We start from the raw sequence: 27476 nt of genomic DNA, 5'->3' as shown, positions 1-27476 counted from the left end.
TGTCAGTTTTTCATTCTCATCTCTGAACTCCATTCTTTTATTCATTCATCCACCCCTTCTTTCCTATGTCTGCTTTTGTAGCAACAATGTCTGTTTGCATGTCCATCTCTCCTTTCTTCTGGTTTTTCTGAGAGGCAGTAAAATATCCACTATTTCAAAAAATTTTACGTAGTACTTTTGGTTTGCCACATACTTTACATATTTTTTTTTCATTTCATCTTCAAAACAGCCTTATGAAGTAAGTGCTATTATCCCTGTTTTACAGATGAGATAACTGAGGCTAGGAAAGGTTAAGTTACTTGCCCAAGGCCACATAGCTAAAAAGTGTCTCTGGAAGGATATGTATAGCTGGGTGACTCAGTAGATAGGTCATGATATCCAATATGACTGAACAAGAACTTCTTGACTCCAAGTCCTGCACTTCATCCAATGTGGAACCTAGTGTATACTACTACTACGACTGCTGCTGCTGCTGCTGCTACAATTACTACTACTACTAAAAAAAAATTTATATAGTTTTATGATTTACAAAGTGTTTTTCATATTATTTTATTTGGGTTTTTTTGAGAATTACTGCCATTGTCCATGAATGTGTTTGGAAGAATGCTGTCTGTCTCCAGGCAAGCTATTCCTTGAAGATGGATGAGTATACTGTCTTTTATCTTTGGTATCTTCCTCTCCTAGCCCTGGTACCTCTGTAGTATTGAGGGCAATGCTATATACAGAGAAAAAAGAGAATGTTTTGAGGTGAAATAAGGGGGCACAGTGTAAAGAACTGGCCTATATTCTTAAGTCTAGACAATCAACAAAACAAAAAAAATAAACCCTGTTTGTTAACATTTGCCTATTTTCAAAGTATAAATGCTCAGACAAAGAAAATTTAACAATCTGTTCTCCTTTGAGTTGACTTTGCTATATCCCTGGAAAAACTGACTATCATTTCTGTATTTGAGGATATGTCTACTCTAGGTCAGAGAAAATGAACTGTAATTAAGTATTAAAATACTAACAATTAGTAAGATACACTAATCCAGAAATGTCATTGCTAGGGAGAAGTAAAGGTTGGCTGAGTAGCTCTGAGTAGAAATAGGATGAAATTGGCAGCTTTGAAAGGGCTAATAGATTTGAGAAATGGGGAAGAAGCAGAGTTAAAAGGAAACTGGATAGATGAAGGGAAGCATTAGTCTCAGGTCAGAAGATCTGAAATAAAGGTGTTACAGATAGATTTTATATATAGAAATATAGATATCATGTACATACTATATATGTGTATATGTGTGTATAGTATCTGCCCAGGAGCAAAGAGAAAATAAAACAATCAGGAAAACACTATAGATAGAATCCACCAAGCACAATCCTTTCCTCCCTTTCTCAACTCATTCAAATCTAAGCCATGCTACAAGGCTCAGATGCTACTAGTTAATGAAACCTGAAGATGTCCTCTGCAGTAAGTGATCTTTCTGCTCTTCTGAATTTCCACAGCACTTTATGCCTTCTCATGTGTACATAACTATTACTCCATACCTTTGATTCTCTCATAGATTAACAATTGTGCACTTGAATGAACTACATATGTGCTACAAAAATATGGATTCTCCTTGAAGATTGAGTGTTAGCCTCCTCTACTAAATTACTCACATGTTCCATTAGCTGGCAGAACCTTTTTCTGACAGATAGCTCTCATAGCTAGGAATGGGAATGAGAAATAATGTAGTTCTTTACATTAAGAGTGACTCTAGAAGAGCAGAGCACTTTTACCCCCTTGCCTTTCCAAATTCCACTGAGCTTATGAGGTCTAACTGAAGTCCTACCCTTTTTTATTGGGTATCTTTTAAAATATATATTTTATATATATATAATATATATTTTATTTTTACAAGCATTTATCTCTCTCTGACAACCATTTATAATCAAACAATAAAAAATATCACCTTAGAATAGGCATAGTTCAGCAAAACAAATGCCTCACATTAACCATGTCCAAAAATGCATGTTTCGTTCTATATTTTAAATCTATCACCTTTCTGGCAGCAAGTAGTAGGTAGCAGGTAGCATACTTCAACTTTGGTCTTCTGGAATCATGGTTTATGATTGCACTGATCAGCATTTTAAAGTCTTTTAAATTTGTTTTTCTTTATAATGATGTTGCTATTGTATAAATTGCTTTCCTAGTTCTGCTTCAGTCTTATCAATTCAGAGACATCTTTCCAGTATCCTCTTAAATGATTTAGTTCATCATTTCTCATAAAGCAGTAACATTCCATTATGTTTGTATTATCATAATTTCTTTAGCCATTTCCTAAGAGATGGACAACCCTTTTATTTCCAGATTTGGACTACAATGAAAAGAGCTGGTGTTGTTTTTCTATGTATGGTTTCATTTCCCAGCATTTCTCACAGCACCTAGTACATAACAGGCCTTTATAAAATGCTAGTTAACTTGACTTTCTTTGTTCTCTTGGAAGAAATTCTACCATTCCCTAAAAGCCTTCTTTGATCAGTCTACAGTGATCTTCTCTGAATTTATATAATAATTCTCATAATCTTATCCCATAATTTAGCACTCAATTATAAAGCATATTATATTATTTCACTATAGTTTGTCTTCTCTCTCCAGGTGGATTGTATGCTCCTTAAAGTCTGCAACTGTGTTTTTTTATTTCTTTTTCCACAGCATCTTTCATAGATTTGAATTTATAAGAAATCCCTTAATAAATATTTGTTGGATTGCTTGGAGAGCAAATGTGTTTTGGGTTTTTTAAAAGTGCCCTCAACATTGGCAAGGATCAAAGACTTCCTGTGAATTATTAAACTAAATCTTTGATTTGGCCTGTAGTTAGTTGCCTTTTTGTATTATTTTCTTTTTAAAAAAAGAAAACAAAAATGTAGTTTGTAGTTTGCAATGTTGCTAATATCACTGAATAGATTTCCTATTAGAAGATGGATGGTCAGATTGATTTCCAGATTGCCAATATTCTTTAATAAGCACATGTTTTTGAGACTTCTCTATGTTACAATATATGTTATCTCCAAGCATCTTATTCCCTTGCACAGCTCTGATGGTATATTAATGCCTAAAATGAATCAAATTTTAGTTGTCACTGACTAGTTTTCTTTTGCAAACTTCACCCTCAACCTCCTACAAATATAATCTGAATTTTCCTAAGCCTCTCTTTTGTGCTCTCAAAGGCAGCCAAGAGAAGCTTTTCAGTTTCTGTTCACAAATTAGTAGGGGAAAAAAATAAAACAAACAAACATAAAACAATTAGGGAACTAGTAAATTTTCTATAGAATTGATTTAAACATATTTAAATTCGAATACCTCTAGGGACTGGAACCCCTGGTGATCATATTCCCACTACCAATACTCAATTTACATAGCCTTTGGAGAGTTGCCTAGAGCAAGGAAGAGTTAATAGAGATACAGATGTTTCAGCAATGGGACTTGAACACAAGTCTTCCCAGTTCTCAATCAGGAACTCTGGGTTCTTTATACCAGTTCTACCATAGTAAACAGAATACAGTGAAAATAATTCTAGTTATTTCTTAAAAAATTCTAGGTCCTCATTATTATATTCCTCTCCAATACAATGATGCCCTCAGGGGCTGTTCAGATGTGTGGGGCCATTTGTTTGGACACTAGATGCCACTGTGCTCTTTCCCTGAGTGTTTTCTTACCTTAGTTGTCACTTTCCAGTGCCGTCACTGGGTCTACTTGCAGCAGTTCACATCATTCTTCTAACTGATGTCTGAAGCAAATTAGGGCAGAACTGAAAGTTACCAGGGGATATCAGATCACCTAGCTTATTAAATCACTAACCAGAATTTTACATATAATCCTAAATCAATGATCTCTATCCTAATGGCTGCTCTGCATCCCCTTAAGAGAAAAAAGTGCACCAGATTTCTGACAGCAATTTTCATTATTGTTCAGTAACTTTCTTTTGAGTTGTTGGTTAGCTAGATTCTCTATGCTTTAAGTATTTAGGATTCTAATTGATTCACAGTTGTAAGTCAGTCCAGCTCAACATCTTATTTTATAGGTGGGAAAACTAAGCTGAGAAGTGGTAGGGATTGGCCCTCAGAGATAGCTTAAGTAGCATAGCCAGAATTTAATTCATATACTCTTACTTCAAATCTATTGCTCTTCCACCTCTCCAGAATGCCTCTGTAGAAACATTAGTTAATGTAATCCCTAAAATTCCTTTGTGGTTTTCCATCTATTTCTTTATCAGGAAGAATTAGTTTTATTAGAGTTTTAATTCAGAATTGACTAGACATGCTAGATTTATTATAGTTTTTTTTGATGCTAGATTCACTGATTCACTTTCTTCCTGAACTTAATGCTTGGTTGCTCTGGGAAGATGGTACTTTTTTCCTACCTAACTATTTTTATTTAGCTGTTTGAAGTATTATTCAAAAGTTGTCTCCTAGTCAGTCTTGATTTCCCTTTGTGCCTTTTGATTCCTAGACTAACCTCTTCAATAAGCAGAAAGAACCTGAGTGCCAGAGACTAATTAACAAATGGAAGCCCAGCCAACTTGGGACCTGGACTCTGAATTTACAATGCCAAGAAGCAAGAGGCAGCATTGAAGAATTTGGAGGGAGATTGTGGTTTCCCTCCAATCAGTAGAAAACTGAATCAGGAATGAAGACTCTCTCAGCACTTCAATAGATATGGCTCTGCCAGAAGTTTATTCTTAATGAAAATATCTTACTTCTTTTATCTCTTTGACTTTCATTTCCTTTGTGATCTAGTCCAAGCAATTTGGCTTCTTAAGACTTCTGTAACCCTTCCCTATGAATAAGAAGAAGTTTAACTGGTTTATTAAGTGCTTTTTTAATCCCTCATATATCAGTTAGGAGATAATTTATTTTCGTGTTGGTATACAGAACATATAAGTCTGTTATTCTATTTCAATTTTTAAACCTTCTTTTTAATTGACAAAAATCCATTTTCTCTCTTTTACTCTCTTACCACTAAAAAAAAAAAGAAAACTCAAACCCTTAAAATAAACATTGAGTATATGTCTTTCTGATTTCTAATGATATAAGACAATGAATTACCCTTGCAAGTGGAGAATTTAGATAAATGAAATTTATGGGATATGCAAATATCAAATATTCAGGCTTAGAATTTAGAGCCATATGAGCCAATCCCAGCCTTACACAGAAACTTCCTACTCCAAGCCTACAGGCAGAGGTGATAAGTTAAATTATAAGAACCCAGTTGTTCAGTCATTTCAGTCATGTCCAACTTTTCAACAAATCAGTTGGAGTTTTCTTGGCAAAGATGACTTGGAATGACTTGTCATTTTCTTCTCCAGCTCATTTGACAGATTAGGAAACTGAGGTAAATAGGGTTATGACTTTCCCAGGGTCACACAAATGTCTGAGGTTAAATTTCTGATTACAGACCCAAGCTCTATTCACTCCACTGTTATGGGTGTGGAAGGATACCCTTGGGTTCGGGAAGGATGCCTTTTGCAAGCATGAAATGACTCCAAAACTTAGCTTAAAAACAAAAAGAGATTTATTAATTTAGAAAGTAATGTTGAGGGTGGCCAGGAGGATAGCAAGGTAGAACAGCAAGATGGGGAGCAGTTGCCTGGGAGGACAGCATGAAAGGAAAGGCTGTTTCCCCAAGAGGACAGCATGGGTGGAGAGGCTGTCCCCCAGACGACATCAGTTCTGGGGATTTTATACATTCTTCACAAAAGTTAGTCACTCAGGCATGAGGTGGGGTGATTGTACTGGGGGCTTCCTGGGGACATAAAGATTCCTTAGTTTTAGGGGATAAGCAGACATAAGATGTCCAATAGGATCGAGGTGTGGTCTGAAGGTGCATCTTTCTGACCATCTAGAGGAAGATCAGAGGGAGATAGTCATCTCAGGACCCTAGGTGGGGTCATTGGATGTTTTTAGGCTCAGAGTTAGAAAAACAACAAGGGAGTTTCCTTGACAATAGTTCGCCTGGGTTTCTGGGGTACAGTGCCCATGTCATCCACCACACAGCTTCCTATAATAATTCTAGGACCCTGATGACTGAGGAATGGGTCCTGGATATTTGAAGATTAAATATGATTGAGGCATCTGTGGACAAACATCTGAGACCAGCTTGTTACAAATGGAGGAGGAAAGATTGCTTTAGGACTAATGACATCAGTAATGTGTTTTCACCTAGTCAACACAATGTTATGGGTAAAAATTCAATTTGTAGACCTATCTTCACAGTCAGAAAAGAGAAAGTGGAATAAATAACAAAAGGTGGATGGAGGAGCTATCTAAAACTGTAGGGGATAATCACAAAAAAGCAATGCTGAGGACACATTTCAGGTATTCTCTCAAAATGTCAGGTGCCTGTAGTAGTTTATTAATAAAAGGTGGTAGGATGGTAGATGATATGATATCTGATGGCTCAGTGGCAAATTTTGGAAAAATTAAGCAATAGTGATTTTTCCCTTAAAATACATACTCATATGCCTACCTTTATATAAGGGCCAAAATCATTAAAGAGATAATAAGAACACTGGCTGTTGTTTAGCACTTCCAGGGCCATTCCTGACGTGCACTGATGCCATAATTTGTGTGTGTCATCCAAAATAATTGGTACTATCAAAGGCATCCATATGGTAGGTTTCCAAGTTGGCAGAGCTGATTCTGACTGCCTGGTAATTGAGCCTGTTGGCAATAAAGTCTTTTAAAAATGACCCCCTAGATTAATTCCAGAAGTTTACTCTTCATTTGGAGAAAGACACTTTACTGGTACCCTGCTTCCACTCAGAGTCTCCTTTTAACAACAACAAAAAAGGCAACAGTATTTCTAGTTAGAATCTCCCCCAGCCCATCTGTCTTTTCTGTAATAATAATGCCTTAAATTCTTATTTATATTTGTATTTCTTCATGAGGAGAAGAAATATGAAGCACAGTGAGTAGATGAAGAAATGCCTGTATTAGGTGACATGTTCAAAATCACAGGTGAGTCTATAGCAAAGCTGGACCAAGAACATCTGAATCAAGACATCTAGTCCAATGATTTTTCTATAATATTACACTGTGTTTCATATTTCTTCTCCTCATGACCTCCCAATTAAAATAAGAATGAAACTCTAACAGAAGCCTCCTTCATCTCAGTTCTAATCATCTTTAACTTAGATAACTATTTTACCTTTAAAGACAACCCAGGAATTCATGACTTTACTTCCTCTCTTTTCATCAGTAGCAAGTCCCAAATATTCTAAATCCACATAACTTCCTAGTAATCTGTAGTCTACAATTATGGATTTTAAGCCCATTAAAATATATTTATAATGACTATATTAAAAATAGCATATTTTATGATGATAATTTTATAATATTCTAATAGCAGTACACTAGGATCTAGAAGCAATTATTAATGCTCTAAGAGGAAAGAATGCATTTATACATCTGCTTATTTATTTCTTTTTATTTATTTCTTTTTTTATTAAAAACTTACTTTCCATCTTAGAATCAATACTGTGTATTGGTTCCCAGGCAGAAGAGTTGTAAGGGCTAGGCAATGGAGTTAAGTGACTTGCCCAGGGTCACACAACTGGGAAGTGTCTGAGGCCAGATTTGAACCTAGGACCTCCCTTCTCTAGGTCTGGCTCTCAATCCACTGAGCTACCCACCTGCCCCCTGCTTACTTATTTCTTGTTCCATTTATTATAATTAATTCAGCTAATACTTAAATCATTTTAACATCCACCTACTTAGTAGATTCTAATCAATAAAATTCAGGTGGACTCTTTCCATTTAAAAAAAAAAAAGGAAACAGGCTTCATGACTGACAGAATTATATTTTTGGCCGAGATAGTCTAAATATGCTACATAGTACATATTCATAGGCCTGAAATCAGTACCAATGTCATTTCACATTAAAATTCTGCTCTAACACTGATTAGCCACCATCTCCACCAATAACATTTCTGTCATGGAAATAACTCAAATATTTCACTTAATACCATATTTTCACAGAACTAACTAGTAATGTTGGGAAGGTTATCTCTTCATACCTATTTTAAATTGAATAACTGAAAATGGATCTATGATCTCATCAATTAAGGAATTCTCTCCAACAATGCAGATGGAAACTCATATAAGATTCCCTTTTCTGTATTTACGTCTGTATCTTCCAAAAAGATAATGGGTGGAGAAGGGTGTCTAAAATAACCAACAAAGAATCAACCTTGATCATTTATAACCAAAATACTGCAAACCTCCTTTGTAGGTTCCTCTGACACTGAGTGTAGCAATAAAGAAGTGCTCTATTTGTCATTTCTCAATCTTGTCATGTGACTAACTTTTCCAGAAAACTCTTTGATGATTTTTTCCTTTGTTTTTCAGGATTCCTTGTTGGTATTATGTTGTAGCCTGCTCACACCCATCATCCACTCCCCCCCCCCCATATACATGTATACACAAAGAGACACATAAATAAGATAACAAATGTTGAATGATTGATATTTATATGTATATATTTATTTGGAATATGTAGAATTATAGAATATTAATCCAGCTAAAGCTTTAATCTACCAAGCACAACCTCTGATCATTCCTACATGCTACCTGTGTTATATACATTTCTGCACAAATAAGAAACAAATAACTATTCAATAACAATGAATAAAAACTGAAATATGCAGAGTGTTTTAACATCGTGAACATTTAATGTTCACAAAACACATAACCGATATTATTTCATTCAGTTTTCCCAATAAGTCTGTGAGGTTGGTGTTACCAGTATTATTATTCTAATTTCTTATGTCAGGTAATGGACCCAGAGAGGCTATTTGTCCCTAGTCACACACAAATAATTATTAGAAGTGAGACTGCAGATAGATCCTGGAAGGTAGAAAAGCATTTTGATGTAGCCTTGAGATTTCTGCATTTTAAAATGAGCACTATCCTTAGAATGGGAAACTCTGATTTCAAGTTTTAGCTCTCCTACTGATGGGCCTTGTGGCCGTAAGTAAATTGCTTCATTTTTAGGGTATCAGTTTTACCATATGAAAAATGAGAGGTAGGGATACCTTGTAGTTAGTGTGCTAGCTTCAGAATCAGACCTACTTTTAACACTTATTTAACTGTATGATCATGGTCAAGTTATTTAATCTCTCCATGGCTCAAATTTCTAGGATCATAAGTCAAAAGATAAGTTACTCACAATAAAAAATTATAAACCCAGACCTCCCCCCAAAAAAAAAACAAAGAAAGAAAAAATGGGCATGTTCATCTTTTTGTTCTAAAATTAACTGAATTGTGCAGTGTCTCTCTTTTTCCAATGTCAACATTTACACAATGTTACAAAATTTACACAAGAGATACGAATAGATATATCCAATCTAATTTTATAAGGTAGAAATGGCTTACAGAGTTAAAGTGCTAAGAAGCAATTCCTATAAACATATCTTGTAAAAGTTAAGCATTAATTGGAGAAATTTTAATATAGTATTTATGAATCAAGTGGTATGTGTTAGTAAAATGTCAACACAATTGTCATAAAGGATCTTCCCATTCTGTCAATTGTTCAGATAATTAGGTATGCCCTCCCTACAATCTTGGGCAGCAGGAATAATATTAACAAGAAATGAAGACTTACATTTATATGTTTTGCATATATCACTTATTTGGTCTTTAGAACAACAGTGATATAGATAGTTGCTACTATAGTCTCACTTAACAGAAAAGAAAAAAAACAAAACAAGGCTTGCTGAGGATAAATGATTTGCCTAAAGTAATAAACTTAGAAAAACATAAGCTAGATCTAGAAGCCAATAAGTCAATTTAAAAGTCTTTATAACTGATAATACTTAAATCTATTAATATGTAAAACCACTTTCAAATTAAATCCCACTCCAATGCCTCCACATGGTGTGAGGATACTTTGCCTTGTCTAGAATATGCCAGTGAAATGAGACTTTGTGGACAGTACCATTGATGGATTATATGCCTGTCATTCAGGAAGGAGAATAATAAATCCAGAAAAATTTGCCACCATCTGGGTCACCAGAGTGATGAATGTTTCCAACCACAGTAACTTTCAAAAGACTATGGCCAAATCAAAGGTATACTGGTAATCTATTTCAGTGGACTGCATGCTGAAAATTTGAATTTTTGAAGTACATTTGAATTTGAGTTCAAATCTAGCCTTCAGGCACATATGAGCTATATGATTCTGGGTAAATCTCTTAACATCTGCCTGCCTCAGTTTCTTCATCTATAAAAGGTGGGTAATAATAATACTTATCTCCCAAGGGATATTGTGAGGATTAAGTGGCATATTTGTAGAACACTCAGCATAGAACCTAGAAGATAGGAGTGTAATACATGTTTTCTTTTTAACTTAATTAACATAGTAGATGCTTAATAAATGTTTACTGACTAAAATGATACAAATTATTACTCTTCATATTAGACATGCTCAATACTTGGTAAACTGTATATATAATAATATACTTATGTTTACATAGTTTTTTGACTTTGTAAATTATTATATATGCAGTACTTCCTTTGGGCCTCATGACAACCCTATGAACTCAACACAAAAGGGTACATTGAACAGATGAGGAAATTGACACTTGGTAGGGTTAAATATCTTGCAGTCAGAGCTAGAAAGTGTTAGAAGTGGAATTTGAACCTAAGTTTTTCTGACTAATAGCTTTTAATCCAAAGAGGTACCTCTGATATCAAGCCATTACAAAAAAAATCAACAGCAAAAATAAGACTTGTGGTTTACATTACATATCAATAGGATAAAAGCAAAAATATACCTAAAAACAACTTTTACTGACACCTTTTCAAGATAATGAGCATTCTGTGTTTCAAAGGGAATAAATCATTAGCATTCTGCCAATGCAAAACCTGCTGGAGTACTAAATAGAACAACTGAAAAAAATTTGATGTTCAAATTGTTCTTGGCAAAATTCTTTAAGGAAAATCCAGTTTACATGATTAAACAAGTAGCTGTTAAAAATCTACTGCTTAGCAAACAAAAATTCAAAGTTCATAAGACCAGAAATGTCCACCATAGAAACTACAAGTACTCAACAAAGAAATGCAGAAGATACTATATCAAACCTATGGGTTCATCCAACCCTGTATAAAGATAACAGTAGCCCCAAGGGACTGTCCATCTGTAGGAGGGCACAAAGTTCTAACTGAAATTAATCTCAAAGGTTAAATCTACCACACTTTCTCTTAAAGCCCACTTATGATTATCATTCGTTGATTTACCTAGAATCTTTTACAATCTATTTCTGTTTCCAGAATATACTTCCTTCTTGAAGTGATGAATTACATTAATTTCATTACATAGTACATATTAACAGCATGTAGAAAGGTGTTGTGGGCCAATGAAAAGTCATGCAACTCTGAGTGAGTCTCTCTTTAAAGCTTCAGTACCCTTAGAATGTAAAAGTTTTGTTTTATATTTAATTTAATGCTAGTCATACTATTCAGGGTGGCTTTGAGAATCAAAAAAGATAAATTATATGAAGCACTTTTTAACAATAAAGTATACATAAACATGGATTATTATTAATAATGATCTCATTTAATTTGATACTTACAAAGAAATATATTTTCTTCACTATGTGTGGGAGGAAAGGAGGAAAAGGAAAGAAAATAAAATAATGTCTATAATTCGGTAAAAGACTTTTTCACAAATTGCTATGTGGTCTTTTTTTAAGATGCTGAACCTCCCTGAATTTAACTAGGCCAGGCCTTAAATATCAGACTATTAGGATCATAGATTTAAAACTGGTAAGCACTTTACAAGTCATATAATCCAACCTCTTCGTTTTATAATTCAAGAAACTATGGCCCAAGAGGTTAAGAGCCTTGCATGAAATCTCACACATAAGAAGTGAAGAGATTTTATCTCTGATCCTCTGGCTCTAGAGGAATTTTCACTGCATCAGGATCCTTTATTTGAATCTGCCATAATCTTACTTTGCTCAAATTTAACCAGGTCCCCTGACTTTAAGCATTTCAGGATTATTCCTGTTAGTTGTACCATACCTACAGTTTCTGAAATTTTAGAGTACAATCATGTGCCCTCTTAGACTTGAACTTTTTAGATAATCTCTTCTTAGTCTATCTTCACATAACAATGTTCTTCCTTCTACTCTTTCCCAGACCCATGAAACAAAACAATAACAAAAAGAACCTTCTGATTATTTCAGTTGTCCTTCTCTGGATGTTACTGAATTAAATTATTCTTCAAGTACAGTGAGTAGAAATTGCATGCAGCATTTCAGATGGGGACACAAACTTGTCTCATATACTTCAAAGGATCTGTGATTCCATCAGTGTAAGTACTTTTCCAGTTGATTCAAGTCATAAATCCTCCATACTTTTGTAGGCACATGCTGCTCTGATCAAAAGAATTCCACATGTGATAACCTAATATCTGGTGGTGGGCCTCTCTGAACTTAGCTAGGCTGGTCCTTGAACTATGACACAAAAGTTCATTGTCAAGTTTGTACTTTCTATCTTTTAAGAGCCACCAAGGTATGTACTGTACTGGCCACAGAGAGCCCATAGTTACTTCCACTCCACCATTAGACAAGGAAATAGGACTTTAAAGGAGCATTGTTTTAATCTAAGGGTTATTTTTTTAATTTCCAACACTCTCATAGGTGATATTTTATCTATTGTTGACCTTCTGGCCACAGAAGGGCATTGGTCCACTTTGTTCTTAATCAATTACAATGACTCCTAAATTCCTTTTCTTGGTTACAAGCTTAAATTAAAAGCTTTTGATTCTTTATATATAGTTGAACCCTAGATTGCTAAATGTTCTACAGAACTTTATATGTAGCAGAATCTCAACACATTTTTATAGAATAAATTACTTCTGTGCACCTTAAAACTTCTCTGTCCATTTTTTCCTAAATTTTCTGTAGTTTATTCACCTCAGTTTGAGTTTTACTATCCAAAAAAGCTTAAAGTGTTCTAATCCATCCACCATTCTTTCTGATAAAATGGTTTTGCAGGCGACCAAGGTTTCAAAAGGGCTACATAGTTTAAATAGTTTTTGTACTTTTAAATAGTTTATGTGCGTCTGAAAATTTCATTTTACAGAAAGCTAAGTAGTAGACAGAACCCAGGACTTGGGAAGCAGAAATATATGACTAATTAGCTGTGTGATACACCCTAAGCAAGTGACTTCTCTCTGTGTCTGTTTTCTCATCTGTAAAAATAGAGATAATAGTGGTACGTGCCTCACAGTTGTTCTGAAGATCAATTGAGTTGACCTATATTTAGTGATTTCTAAACCTTAAAGCATTATATATAAACACTAGCTAGTATTATTAATTTGTGGAGAGACTTTGTATTTTAAGAATAAGTGTGGGTAACTGAATGGCTTCCTTCTGAAGTAAAAAAATTAAATATATTTAAAAGATTACAATAAATATTTGCTTTCTGTTTCTAGTGTATTCTATGGCAAGATACACATCTTCCCCTTGAGAGAGTAAATTCAGAGTCAGCATTATGCCCACAAGTGCCAGTCAACCTTTACAAATACAAACTAGCTATTATAAACATGCACCTAATTTAGTACTCTGCATATATAACAAGTGATCAAAGATATTCCTCACTACTTTATCAGAACCCAATACCTTAGTGCAAATTATTTTGTCAGTCATTACGAAGGAGTTATCAAGCAAGGCTGTGAGTGAATAAGACACAGGACCAATGAGTTTTGATGAGAAAAAAAATGGTTTAGAAAGGTTCAGAAAAGGAAGTAATGCTAGGGATAGCAGATTTGTCAGGAACTTTTTTTGGTAGGGATAGTGCCAAAAGAGAGGAAAAGACAATTAAAGAGATCATCTTTGTTCAAAGTAGATTTAGCGCTGGAAGGGACCTCAGATGCCATCTAATTTAACCCTCTGATTTTACATATATTCATGTAGAGAATGAGGCAGTTAAGTTTCTTACCCAAAGTCAGAGAGGTAATAAGCACACAAGGCATGAGTTGAATTTAAGTTCTCTGTGTCTATTCCAGTATTAATTTCACCATGCCATTCCAGACATGCACTTGTGAAGTAGGGAATCTATACACACAGGGAAAATTCACTATGGAAAAACTATTAAGAATTCTTAACTTAAAACAGTATCTTCCCTCTATATCCTGTGATCTTGCTTCCAGAACAAGAATACATATAAGTTATAGTCACAAAAAACATGCCTGAGGATAATTCCATACTGATGACTTTTGGAAGATGTCACCGTCATATTCCAAGATTTTGGTTTCTATTGCTAAATTAAATTATCCATTGTTTAAAACTTCGATTACTTCGATGTTTTAGAATTCATGCATTGGCATCTCAATTTGGCATTTTAAGTCCATGACAATCTGGTACCAATATTTATTTCTCATTATTTCTTTTCATACCCTCTATGGTCAAGATAAAAGGCTTTTTTTCTGTTCTCATACACAAACTTTGACCTACTTGTCATTGTGCAAGAAGTTCTCTATGCCTACAAGTCATACCTTCCTCAACTATGTCTTAGAACCCACAATTCCCTTCAAAGCTCACCTCAAGCTCTACTCCCTTCCAGAGACCTTTCCTGACCCACACAGCTGCATGACACAGTGGAGGGAACCTTGAGATTGGAGGTCAGGAAAATATGAGTTCAAATCTAGACTCAGACACTTCCTAGCTATATGACTTTAAGCAAATAACTTATCTTCTGTTTGTCTGCTTTCTCAACTGTAAAGAGGTAAAAACAACAGCACCTACCTCTGAAGGTTATTGTGAGGTTCAAATGAGTAATAATTGTGAAATGCTAAACAGTGCCTTGTACATAGTGGCTGCAATATAGATTCTAGCTATTCTTATTTTTATTACAGTGCCTCCTCCCCTCATCCCTTCAAAATTTTCCCATATTTATTATGTATATTTTGTTTAAGTGGATATGTTATCTCTCCCCTGAAAAAGGTAAGCTGCTTGAGGATACGGACTGTTTCATTTTTGCCTTTCTATGTCCACACTAGCAAAGCGGTTGGCACATGGGAGATTAATATATTCTGGGTGATTAACTGGCAGGTACTACAGAGTATTGGGGACATCTTAAGAGGTGAACAAAAAGGTCACAAGTACTCTAGTTAAGAGGAAAATGGCTTGTTTTGGCCACTCTCTCTGATGTCTGCAGTGCAAGGAAATACATCAATCAATCAATTAACAGGTATTTATCAAGTGCTTATCTGTCAGGCACTCACTAGCTGAGTGGTAAGGCTACAAATACAGGGAATATAATGATCATTACTCAAAATGAACTTATATTACATTTCATGGAATATCCCAGCAAAGAAGGAAAGCAATAAAAAGCCATAAAAACCTTGATCACTGAAATCAAAGTAAGTCACAAATTGAGTGGCTTCATGAAATGGATCTGAGCTTATCTTACTTAGCTAGGGGTCCCTTCTTGCAAAAGAGATTGAAAGGAAGGAATTAAAGCAGGAATATATGATTTAGGTTATGAATTTACACATTCATAACAAAATATACTTAAAAGCCCAAAGGGGACAAAGAATTGATTCCAAACAACCAAAGAAATTTTGGTTTGCCAGGCCTGGATAAGTGATATTAAAGAATAGACATTACATAGGTATTACTTCTCTTTTCTGAACAATTCTCTTACAGCCCCACAAACATGTACCTCTCTTGTCCCATAGGTCCTCATTCTTCTGTAAATGGCAAACATATCTGAGCCATATCATTAAGAAGAGAAATAATTAAATTTCAATAATACCTGCCTTAATTTTGAGCCTACAAATGCAAAAAGAAAAAAAAAAGTCATGAGAGTAGTCTTTAAATTTAATGGGAGGCAGAGCCAGAGTAACAGAAGAAAAACAAATCTGCCACATACAAAAAAAGGTTGCTCAAAGAATGTTTAGTATCTTTTGTAACTTAAATGGGATTACTGATACACTATGGCAATTTTATGAATAATATGGTCAATAACCATGAGTAGGGAAAACCGTAAATTATGTGGCAACTGATGTATACAAAAAATGATGCTAAGCAACAAATTTGGAAAAATACACAAAAGAAAATCCAAAAGATCATAAGATACAAAAACATGATTTCTTATTACAACCTTGTTAAAGTTAATATACACATATTCGAAAATACTTCAAGGGAATGCATTATCTAATCAGTGAAGGTATCCAACTCATTCATGTTCTGATCCTGTGTGATACCTGTGTCATAAATACTCCATATTAGATCAACACCCACGGAAGAGGAGAGTGTTTTTACATTTTTGTGGGTACCAGTCCACCGTTTAGGCTGCATTTCTTTTTTTAATTTTTAAGCAAACTACAAGGAATGGAGTAGAGAGGCAGGAGAGAAATAATTATGCAACTGGCCTATTCCTACTGAAATCCCATGCTCTTAAGAGATGTTTATACACTAAGAAGGATGATTTTGATTAAATTATCTAGTCCTTCCCCCCACCCATCAGTATCCAATGTCAACTCCCAATTGAATTCTACATTAAGTGCTGAGTACTGTATTAGGTCCTGTGATAGAAAAAAAAAAAATCAAAGTCCCTGTCCTGAAAGAACTTACTTATTGCTTTAAGGACAAAATATTCACAGAAAATTACAGAAATATTTGTGAAATGAATAATTTGCTAGAATTTAAATGAGTTCTTTCAATCTAAATCTCTGAAATGAGAGAACCAGATCATCACTAAAGGATGGTTTTTGTTTTGTTTTGTTTTTCTTCCCAGTACCAAAATTCTACATATTTGTAATATGTATCATAAATAGTCCAGATAAGTGACTGATCTTGGGTCTCTTTACAATCATGTTTTTGAATCATTTAAAGTAACAATTCAATTTTTAAAAAAGCTAGAGAAATAGGAATGGAACACCTAGGAGAATGAATGAATGTGTGAATGAATGCATGAATGAATGAATGAATGAATGAATGATAAAAACTTCTGGTGGAAACTCCTCTGTATAACCATTTCTTACTGGGGTGGAAGAAAAGGTAGGTAGAAATTTCAATGAACATTTGAATGCTAAATGTTTACCTTTAAAAAAAATCACAAAATTCTATTTATATTGGTACCAATTCCCTTTAATAATGATTTTCTAGATGAAGAAAAAGGAGGAAGAAGGAGAAAGAAAAAAGGAGGATAAGAAATAAGAGATGAAGAAAGAAGAGAAGGGGAGGAGAAAGAGAGGAAGGAAAAGGAGAAAGAGGTGGGAAAAAGGAACATTAAAGGAGACAGAGAAGGAAAAAGAAGAAAGATGTCAACTTTTATATAAAAGCTTTAGGTTTGCAACATGCTTTAAATATTTCATTCTGTTTGAGTCTCAAAGCAAACCTGAGAGGCAGGTGTTATCATCATCTCCATTTCACAGATGAGGAAACTAACTTGCCCAGGGTCTCACAACCAGGAAGTACCTGAGGCAGGATTTGAACTTGAGTTATCCTGACCAGCATTTTTACTTAGTTACCTAACTCAATTCTAGCATTCTTAGGAATTCCATAAGCTTAGTAGAACAGTATCATTTGTGTTTTGAAGGGCATTATATATTATGAAAAATGGGCATTATTATTTGTTATTTATTAAGCCCTCTACATAACTTAGAGAAAAACAGTCTCTGTCCCCTGAAGTTCTCATCAAAATCAATACGGATACAGAGGGGTTTTTATTACAACATATTTGCATTAGGAATTAGGAATCATTCAAAAACATACAAGGAAGTACCAAGTAGTTTTCCACCCCTGGAATTTCCAGGCAGATCAAGATAACAAAGGATAGTCAGTACCCTTTGAGATGACCAGTGAGTAATGCTAAGAAATAAAAGTTTTTTAAAAAGCCAAAATTTGAAGACTATCACCATGCCTGGCATCCCCCTGACCCACATTTTTTAATATCATGCACGAAACTGCAGTCCTTGCTATTATGACTAAACAAGCCCAAACCCTTACAGAATAGTGGGATGGAGACCACATAGCACAGGAGAAAAACCAATTAAAAAGGAAACAGGGTTCAGGAATATTAGCTTGGAAAAAAAACTCAGTGAATTACCAACAGAATAAAGTATGGAGGTGGAAAACAAATGCAAAGAGAGATGGCAGAAATGGAGAAGAACATGATCAGAATGGGAGATGAGCCCACAATCAACTCCTGGCTACAAGACACAAAGAGATGCCATCATGGTGACATTTGTTAAGCAGATGAAAAAAGTTCCCTTGACAAAAGCAAGGTAGCTGACAAGCCAGCCTGATGGAGCCATGGCTGGCAACAGCTGAGTGCACAGGGCCCCTGAGACCCCTGCTAAGGGGTGAGGGGGAGAATCACAAAAAATATCAGGGAATTCGACATCTACATAATCTCTAGGTCTAGCAAGAAAAAATGGGAGACAAGCTGGTGATGGGTAAAAGATGAGCTTTTGAAGGTACCACAAATCAGCTAGCAATTACAAGCAAACATATTCTGAATCACAGAAAGGATTTATTGGCACTTACAAGAACTCTCTCAACTACATTATAGGGCCAGTTCTGCCCCTTTCACATTAGTAGAGGAAATGACATGGCAGAAATAACGTTTTATGTTCCTTTTATCTATTCTTATCTAGTCCATTTATTGTTTAGGGGGGGGGGGAGAAAGAGAAAGAAAGGGAGGGAGGGACAGAGAAAGAAAGGGGAGACAGAGAAAAGGGGAGAAGACAGAGAGAAAAGGATGGAGAAATGAGAGGAAAGAAGAGAGACACCACATAGGGGAAGCATCAATTTGAAACCAAAGCTGCATTTAGAAGAGCAAGTAAGGAAGGAAGGGAGGGAGGGAGGGAGGGAGGGAGGGAGGGAGGGAGGGAGGGAGGGAGGGAGGGAGGGAGGGAGGGAGGAAGGAAGGAAGGAAGGAAGGAAGGAAGGAAGGAAGGAAGGAAGGAAGGAAGGAAGGAAGGAAGGAAGGGAGGGAGGGAGGGAGGGAGGGAGGGAGGGAGGGAGGGAGGGAGGGAGGGAGGAAGGGAGGAAGGAAGGAAGGAAGGAAGGAAGGAAGGAAGGAAGGAAGGAAGGAAGGAAGGAAGGAAGGAAGGAAGGAAGGAAGGAAGGAAGGAAGGCAGGAAGGAAGGCAGGAAGGAAGGAAGGGAGGGAGGGAGGGAGGGAGGGAGGGAGGGAAGGAGGGAGGGAGGAAGGGAGGAAGGAAGGAAGGAAGGAAGGAAGGAAGGAAGGAAAAACTTCCAAAAAATCAAGTTTGGGAAATGATTAAATATGAAATCAGGAAACATAAGAATAAATAGCACTATCTACTATAACCTGTAATTTCATTCAGAATACAAAATAATGTCCTATTACTATCTCTCTGTTTCAGAACAACATGATAATCCTAAGAGGCTTTAGTTTTCAGAAAGTAAATCAGGAGTAGTAGTGGTTAGAGTGCTAGATTTGGAGTCAGGAACAATTCACATTCAAATCTTGCCTCAACTGCTTAACCAGCTGTGGGTCAATGGGAAAGTCACTTAATTAACCTCTGTCAACCTCAGCTTCCTTCATTTTTACAAAAAGGATGCTAGATTTGATGATCTCCAAAGTTTTCTGTTATTTATTTTCCTTTCATTTGCTTATCTATAACACCATAGCCATCCTTGTAGGAACCTACCAATAATACAGTTAGTGAAGCAATCACTAAATTAGTATTTCTTACCATCTCCTCATAAATAAGGAGATAGTGCAGTAAACATGGACATTAACATTTAGTGTGTTGCAGGGATCCCAGGATTCATTAGTCTAGGTCTATAAAGCTCCTGGAGTCTGAAGTCCATGACTTTTTTTTTTTTTTTGACATATGAATTTTTATCATACCATCAAAATCCTCCTTTAACAGGTGACTACAAAGATCTCAAAGCACCACTGTACTCATGTCCAATGGATACAAAGTCAAAATACCCAGGAAGCACCTCTCTTCAGAGCCCAATTTCAGTCAAAATTATCACTTAATTGATGTTGGATTCTCATCATTTCTTTTCTCTCCCATAATCAAAAAACTTGCAAAGAATGGCTCCCTGATAGTTCATATCATTTAATTGCCTCAAGCTAGTACTTTAGGACTTCTCAGACCAAGCATGCCACATTCTCTCAGGACTTTCTTAACCATTCTCCCTCCCAATCAGCTCACCTCTATCTGTTACATTTTCCCATTAGAATATAAGTTCCTTGAGAGCAGGGATTATCTTTCTGTTTGTTTTTGTATTTTCAGGACTTAGAGGACCCGGCACATAACTAAATATTGAACAAAAATTGTTCCTTTATTACTCTCCAAAGTTTCCTCTGGTCTATCTCTACAATTCTGACTTCTACTAAGTCTTCTCTGATCCTGGTGGTCTGAGCTATATATCTCTTCAGATGAATCTCTCATTGCATTTGATTCATAACACTGATTCATTTGTCATGCCCAAATCAGTACTATGAATTATTTGTGTCACCAATTCCTTTTCTATTAAATTATAAATTCTTTATGATCCAGGGCAAAAGGTTTCTTATTGCAACCTTGCATAGTTCCTTGGTATTTACTGTACACAATGACAATTATATAAAAGGAAGAATGTATGCATAAGCATAAATAGACAAAGAAAATAGAAGGGCATCATTCAATTATTAGAGCTGGGATAGATTTATTCCACCATTTTAATTTTCTAGATTCAATTGAGTATTTAAGTTCTGGCCAAATGGAAGACACTGGAAACACAGAGAAAATGATAACTAAGTTAATTTTGCACATTGACATATATATATATATATATTTGAACATAGGTTTAATTCCTTTTTTGGGGTAGCTAGGGAGGCCAATAGATAGAATATTTGTCAGGAAAATCTGAGTTCAAATATAACCTCAGACACTTAGTATATTGCAGGATCCCACAAATTTGCTCAATTTCAGTTTCTTCATTTGTGAAGTAGGGATGATAATAATGATAATATAGTCCCTAACTCATAGGCTTGTTATGAGAATCAACAAAGGTTATATAGGGAGTTTTGTAAACTTGCATTTTATACATGTTAAATGTTATTTTTATTTTTGTTGCTGTTGGGATTATTATCATTACTTTTGCTATTTTAAAGTTGATTTTTTTATTAATGTTCAGAACTGAAAAGTTTTTTTAATCAAGGTCCTTTGGTGACCATAATAGTGAAACTATATAAATGTTCAAATTGTTCAAGAAAACTCAATATTCTCCCATTGAATTCTGTCATCATTAAAAATGACAAATTTGAGGAATACAAAATATATACTTTTACCTATATATCTATACACATATATGCACACACGTGTCTGTGTTTGTGAATGGATGTGTATGTGTATGAATGGGTAATCTAATAATGGGTAATCTAAAAGATAGGAAAGGGAAAGAGCAAATTGACAAGCCTTTGCACAGACATGGGACAGAACCTCCATCTCTCTTCATCTTCTTGAAGCTTCCTTCAGTTCAGTTTTCAAGGGCTGCCCACTATCTACTATTTAGCCTCATCTTGACAGGTTCAAGGGTTCTACTCCAAAGTTTACTTTGAATACATTTTGCTTATTTGTATGCACGCTGACATAATAGAATGAAAAAAAAATACAAGATCCTTGAGGCCCAAGACTTCATTTTTGTAAATTTTATCTCTAACAGCTAGAGCAGTGCCAGGAACATTGAAGATGTTTAAAAGAAATGCTTATTGGGGTAGCTAGTTGGCTAGTGCATGGAAAGTCAAAGCTGGAGATAGGAAGTTTTAGGTTCAAATATGACCTCAGACACTTCTAGTTGTATAACACTGGTCAAGTTACTTAACCTCAATTGCCCAATTAAAAATTAAAAAATTAATTTCTTCTATTTTTGAACAGATACCTAGAATCAATTCTAAGATAGAAGGAAAGGTTTAAAAATAGAGAAATGTTTATTAAATGGAAGCTATTACATTTATCTGTATGTTGATATTTTTGTTTTTATGTTCTTTTTCTGCTATAATTCATAGTAAAATTTTTTTAAATACAAAGATTTCTTAAGGGTATTTTAGAATGTTACATAAAATTGAAAAGTATCTCCAAAGTGATAGTTTTCTATCTGTCCTTGCAAAGAATACACAGAGAAATATCCTCCCACCCTCCCCCTCCCCCATTGTAGGTATAAGCAACAGGAGCTGATCCAGTTTCTTTATGTGATATTAAATTATTATCTTCCCTTTTCTTCTCTTCTGCCATGCCAGTCTGTTTTTTAGCTCAGTTTTTACTAAACTATATTCATATTTCATTATTGTCTCAGATTTATCCATACCCTGAAAAATAAAGAATACAGTAATGGAAAGAGCTTGATAGATGAAGTGAGGCTAGTGAGAAGCCTAGTCTTAGGTCCATCATAACATCCTTTTTTGGGGCCTCCATCTTTTCATCTCCAAATCTGGGGGTATTAGATCATTTCTAAAATTGCTTCCAAATTGAACTTTCTATTAAATCTATTTGCTACTACTCACTCCTCTCCCATATGACTGAGCTTCTGTCCACCCCAGATTCTTTCTACAGACACAGCAAGCAAAATTCATTCATTTAGTAACAAAAACAGACCATGGAACACTGTGCCAGGAGTCTGCCCCTGAGAGTCACCAAAGAACCAAGCCAATCCCTTTAAGATTTTTTCCTTTAAAAAGAAAGGTCCCTGGTCTCTGGCAACCCCTGGAAATAACTTCCAGAGACAAGCCAAAAAAGTCCTAGTAAACAAATTGTCTCTCTCATCTGCATCTTAGCATTCTGTCAAACCTAAACTGGCTTTCTTCCTCTCCCCCAGAATGCCAAGATGGCCAAATGGGTCTTTGTCAGGTAGAGGACACAAGAGTTAAATTCTGTCACTACTAATAAGATAATCAGCTGCTGAAAAACTAATAAAGATATACTGAGGTTGTGCTTTTCTGATCATTATTAATAGGGCTGTGGCACTTGCCAGACAGTCAGGATGAATCTGTACATGAGATAGAAGGAAAAAAAGCAAAAACATCAACATGAAGATGGTGCCAGATATAGCTTCATTAATCACCTTCCTAGGTCTGTTGTGAAATAATCTTAAAAAAAAACTATATAAGGACAAATCTTTACTCACTTATTATTAAAAAGATTCCAGCTAAGAATGTGTCCCTTTTCCACGATTCCCTATCTACCCCCTTTTAACTCCTTTAACTTTTTATTTCCCTTAAATATCTGTTGAATAAAGGAAACTGAATAAAGGTCTTTTAAGAGCAAGTAAGTTTCAGAGTAGATAAGAGTATCAGGACTGGATGCAGGAAGACAACTTTCTAAGTTCAAATCTGGTCTCAGACACTTATTTATTATCTGTGTGACCCTGAAGAAGTCATTTAACCCCATTTGCCCTCTTGTGTCCTCATCTGCAAAATGAGCTGGAGAAGGAAATGGCAAACCACTCCCATATCCTTGCCAAGAAAACACCAGAATGGGGTCTTTATGATGAAACAACAAAAAGAAAGGCTTTGGGGTAAAGTTCACTAAACTTTATTTCACCCTCTCAAGTTTTGGCCTATACAGTCTTTCATTCTGGAAATCTGTTTAGGCTGAAGTATGGGAAATTCTGATTCAATACCAGCACTTCAGGTTTAGAGGCATGAGATCTCTTTAATAACAAGTCACAGCAAGCTCTAGACTTTACCATCTCTCACCCAATAACTCCTGCCAAGAGCATTGATGCTCCTATTTGAAGCTAACACACACAGATAGACCAGCACTGAGCTTCTACTGCCTGACTAATTGGGATTTTGATTCTTATTGTTGGAAGCCCCATTACCACCACTACTGAAACATCTGGTGAGGACAAAACATTTTTTATTCCAATTTGATATACCTCACTCTTTTAGGAAAATAATTGAAGTCAGGAATAGCAATGTATCCTTGCTACTACTTATTACTGTCACCATCATCTTTGTCATTCACTGAATACTGTTAATGTTGAAAACCTAGCAGTTGTCACTCATGAAGGAATGGAATATAGGATAGTGTCACTTTGCAAATAGTGCTCCAAAAATGTGATGATTCTTTCTAAGTTATCTTTTGTTTTTAAATGGAAATTTCAAGATAAAGAAAAAAAATAACATGCAAAGCCTTAAAAATTGGGAGGCAATATATATAGTACAGAGGAAAGACTTAAGCTTGGAGTCAAGAGTACTTGATTCAAATCTTTCCTCTGACACTTTCTAGATACATAACTGTGAGGAAAATCTCTTAATCCAATGGTGTCAAACTCAACTAGAAAGGGGGTCATTAATCCATACATAAGGATGCTTGAGCCATAGACTGGCTTAGTTTTAAAATATAATTTTTTATATTTTTATTTATATTTATATAGTTTTGATATATTTATATATGTATAATTTATTATTTATTTTTGTTTTATTGTCTATTTTGTTTAATATTTAATATTAATTTAATTTTTATTTACCAATTTAATTTTTAATCACGTTTCCAAAGCTGTGTTTGACATTTCCATCTTAATTCAACTAGCTCTCAGATCCCTCACCTATAAGAAGAGGTGGGACTGTATTTTCTTAATATCCTTTTTTTACTTTAACATCCTATGCATCTGGGTGTTGGGCCCCCTACTTCTTCTTAACTCCATATAGTCATTCTGTATGTAACTTGAATATATCTATTCACTAAACGTTTGTTTTCTCCACGAATGTAAGCTCCCCAGAGGCCATGGCTATTTCTATCTTCTTTTGTATCCCTGGAAAACAGTAATTATAGTAGTAAGTTGTTTAATAACTGCTTGCTGAATGACTAATTTTGTTATGCTTATTCTTTTTTTTTTAAACCCTTACCTTCTGTCTTGGAGTCAATACTGTGTATTGGCTCCAAAGCAGAAGAGTGGTAAGGGCTAGGCAATGGGGGTTAAGTGACTTGCCCAGGGTCACACAGCTGGGAAATGTCTGAGGCCAGATTTGAACCTAGGACCTCCCATCTCTAGGGCTGGCTTTCCTGGTATGCTTATTCTGAACCTGTATTTAGATTAGGTCTGTGGCTTATATAATTCCCAAGTTAATACCAAGGGGAAAAAAAGCATACATTTGACTTAAATTTTGAAAATTTAGAAAAATTGGAAAATTCCAATCTCACATACTGCATGTAATTAGGTAACATTGATTCTCTGACATGAGGACTTCCCACTGAATAGTCTAATTTGTTATCAATCAATTACATTTGCTATTTTATAAATACATTTTCCAATTTATAAGTTTATAAGGGAAAAGGAAGAAGATGGATAATATAGGTAGGTTGGTTGTTGAATCCAAAGCTGTACCAGGAGAGCAAAAGCAATAAATGAATAGTCACATGCCTCCATGTAATGTTTACATATTCAAATTGCCTTGTCTGGCCAGATGTTTTCCATAAAGCACTTGGCAACTCCATGTCAAATAGAAGATGAAACAAATACTTCTGAACATGTACTTATTTCAGGAAACAGGTTTCTAAACCAAGGTGAGTACTAGTGCCAAGTCATTTACCACCCACCCATCATTTGGGAGAAATGCAAGTTTCAAGGTCTTCCTGACATTCTTTCACCCTTGGAAGGAATATTTCAATCTGTCACAAGCTAAAAACAAAAAAGCCTTCTGTCTTTAGGGAGGGCAAAGAAGAGGAGGGATGAGAGAAGGGGTAAAAACTGGGAATAAGAAACAATAGACTCAAAAAACTTAGGATAATTAATTAGTTATTTCTCAAAGAAAATTTGATTTTAGAGTTGAAAGCACCCTGAAAGATTATCTAATAAAGAGGGTAAGGCTAAGGCATGATTTCTCTGTTAAAGGGAACTCCCAAATAAAGGAACCCACACACACACACTCATGCTGGTTAGTATTTTCTATGCATTTTTAGAGAATTGCCCAGAATACTGGGAGGTTAAATGATTTATTCAAGGTCATCTAGCTAGGATATGCCACAAGCAGGGACTTGAAGCAAAGTTTCTTAGTTCCAGGGCCAACTCTCCATGGCTCAGGTCATCCTTTCTCTCTATTAAGTCCAAACCTTTTCAATTTCCAGATATAGAAATTGAATGCCAGGGAGCTGAAGTGATTTCTGAGATTTTGATTCTCTGCTTTGCCTTTATCCTGAAGCTTAGCATAGGGCAGGGCATGGTCAAATCTCCAAATCTCTTTAGGGTTCTTCAAATGGAGTTTGAAAAAAGGCAACTTTATAGACATTTTTTAAAGGAATCTCATAACTCAATTTGAAAAGCACTGGCTATCGAGTTGGGAGACTTCAGTTTGATTCCTGCTTCTACCATTTACTACCTCTGTGATTTTGGGTGAGTCACTTTTCCCCTCTTATGCTTCAGACTCCTCATCTGTAAAATGAAAATTTAGAAGTAGAGCTCTAACATCCTTTCTAGATCTTAATTTCTGGTGCTATGAATTGATTCAGAGCAAAAAGAAAGTGGGAAAAATAAGTTTTAAAAGCCTAATAATCCACCCAAGAATAAACCAACCAAAAAATGAGGTGAGAGCATCCCATAACTCTAAATGGAGCACTCTTAAAAAGGGACATAATCATTATTATACTATAGTTCTTAATGATGTATAGAACAGAATATTCTAGGCAATACTATTCCCAAGAAATCTAACAAAACCTGCTATTGATCACAAGAATAGGGAATTATATTATTGACTCTACTTTTTATTTAATCACAATTTCCCAAGAAGACTAAAGAAATAAAGGTAGTCTTTTCAAAGGAAACAAAATATGCAATTGCTACAAAGTCTTTCTTAATGCTGCTTTGGACATATAGACTCATGACCTGCCCAAAAAAGGTTTAACACATACACTGGGAGGTAAGAGGTTTGGTTTGGTGGGGGTAGGGGTGGTATTTATTTGTTGTATTTTTTAATTCTCATTTGTGTTCTTCCTGGTTTTTCTTAGACTTTCTAGACTGTTTGGAAGATGTTTCAAATTGGTCACAAACTTACGTTCCTATACTTTTTGACAAAAATGGGCCAACCACCAAATATTTTTTGATGTGAATACTTAGCAGTATGTTTGTATAGGAAACTAAAAAGACATGCTGGATAAAAATTGAACAATACTCAAAATACTATTTCCCAGATCTTCTACTTGAGATACTATCTATGGGCTCACCAGCCAACCCTGTCAGTCATGGAATTTGTTGGAAATTAGGGTGGAATCTTACCTCGTGAAGTGACTTCTAGCTACAGTCCTAAGAGAAGAAAGCATGGTCTTAGTGGAAAGACTAAAGAACTAGGAGGCAAATTATTTGGTTTCTAATATGACTGTGGTCTCCCATCTCTGAACCTTAACTTCATCAATGACAGAAAAAGAACATTGCACTAACTCTAAACTTGAAGGTACCTCCCTTGGCCTCATGGATAATACTTGTTTGAACTTTATTAGGACTTGTGAGTTTGGAAAAAATGACATATACTTCAGTAACAGTC

The 27476-nt window shown here is 35.3% G+C and overlaps 1 protein-coding gene across 9 annotated transcripts in view; it reads right to left on the bottom strand.

Annotated features, from left to right (window-relative positions):
• Nucleotides 1–27476, bottom strand: part of MGAT5 (alpha-1,6-mannosylglycoprotein 6-beta-N-acetylglucosaminyltransferase) — a 410898-nt gene that overhangs the window by 258587 nt on the left and 124835 nt on the right. Inside the window, exon 3 of one of the 9 annotated variants that reach the window (XM_016433592.2) lies at nt 3679–3749. The exons of the other annotated variants lie outside the window; for them this stretch is intronic. The gene's annotated coding sequence lies outside the window, so the exon portion shown is untranslated. The remainder of the gene's footprint in view (nt 1–3678; nt 3750–27476) is intronic. 9 annotated transcript variants of the gene reach the window in all.

This window comes from Monodelphis domestica, chromosome 4 (genome assembly GCF_027887165.1).
Source record: "Monodelphis domestica isolate mMonDom1 chromosome 4, mMonDom1.pri, whole genome shotgun sequence".
NCBI lineage: Eukaryota > Metazoa > Chordata > Mammalia > Didelphimorphia > Didelphidae > Monodelphis > Monodelphis domestica.
The sequence above is the reverse complement of the archived record's forward strand: the minus strand, read 5'-3'. Positions and strand labels throughout refer to the sequence as shown.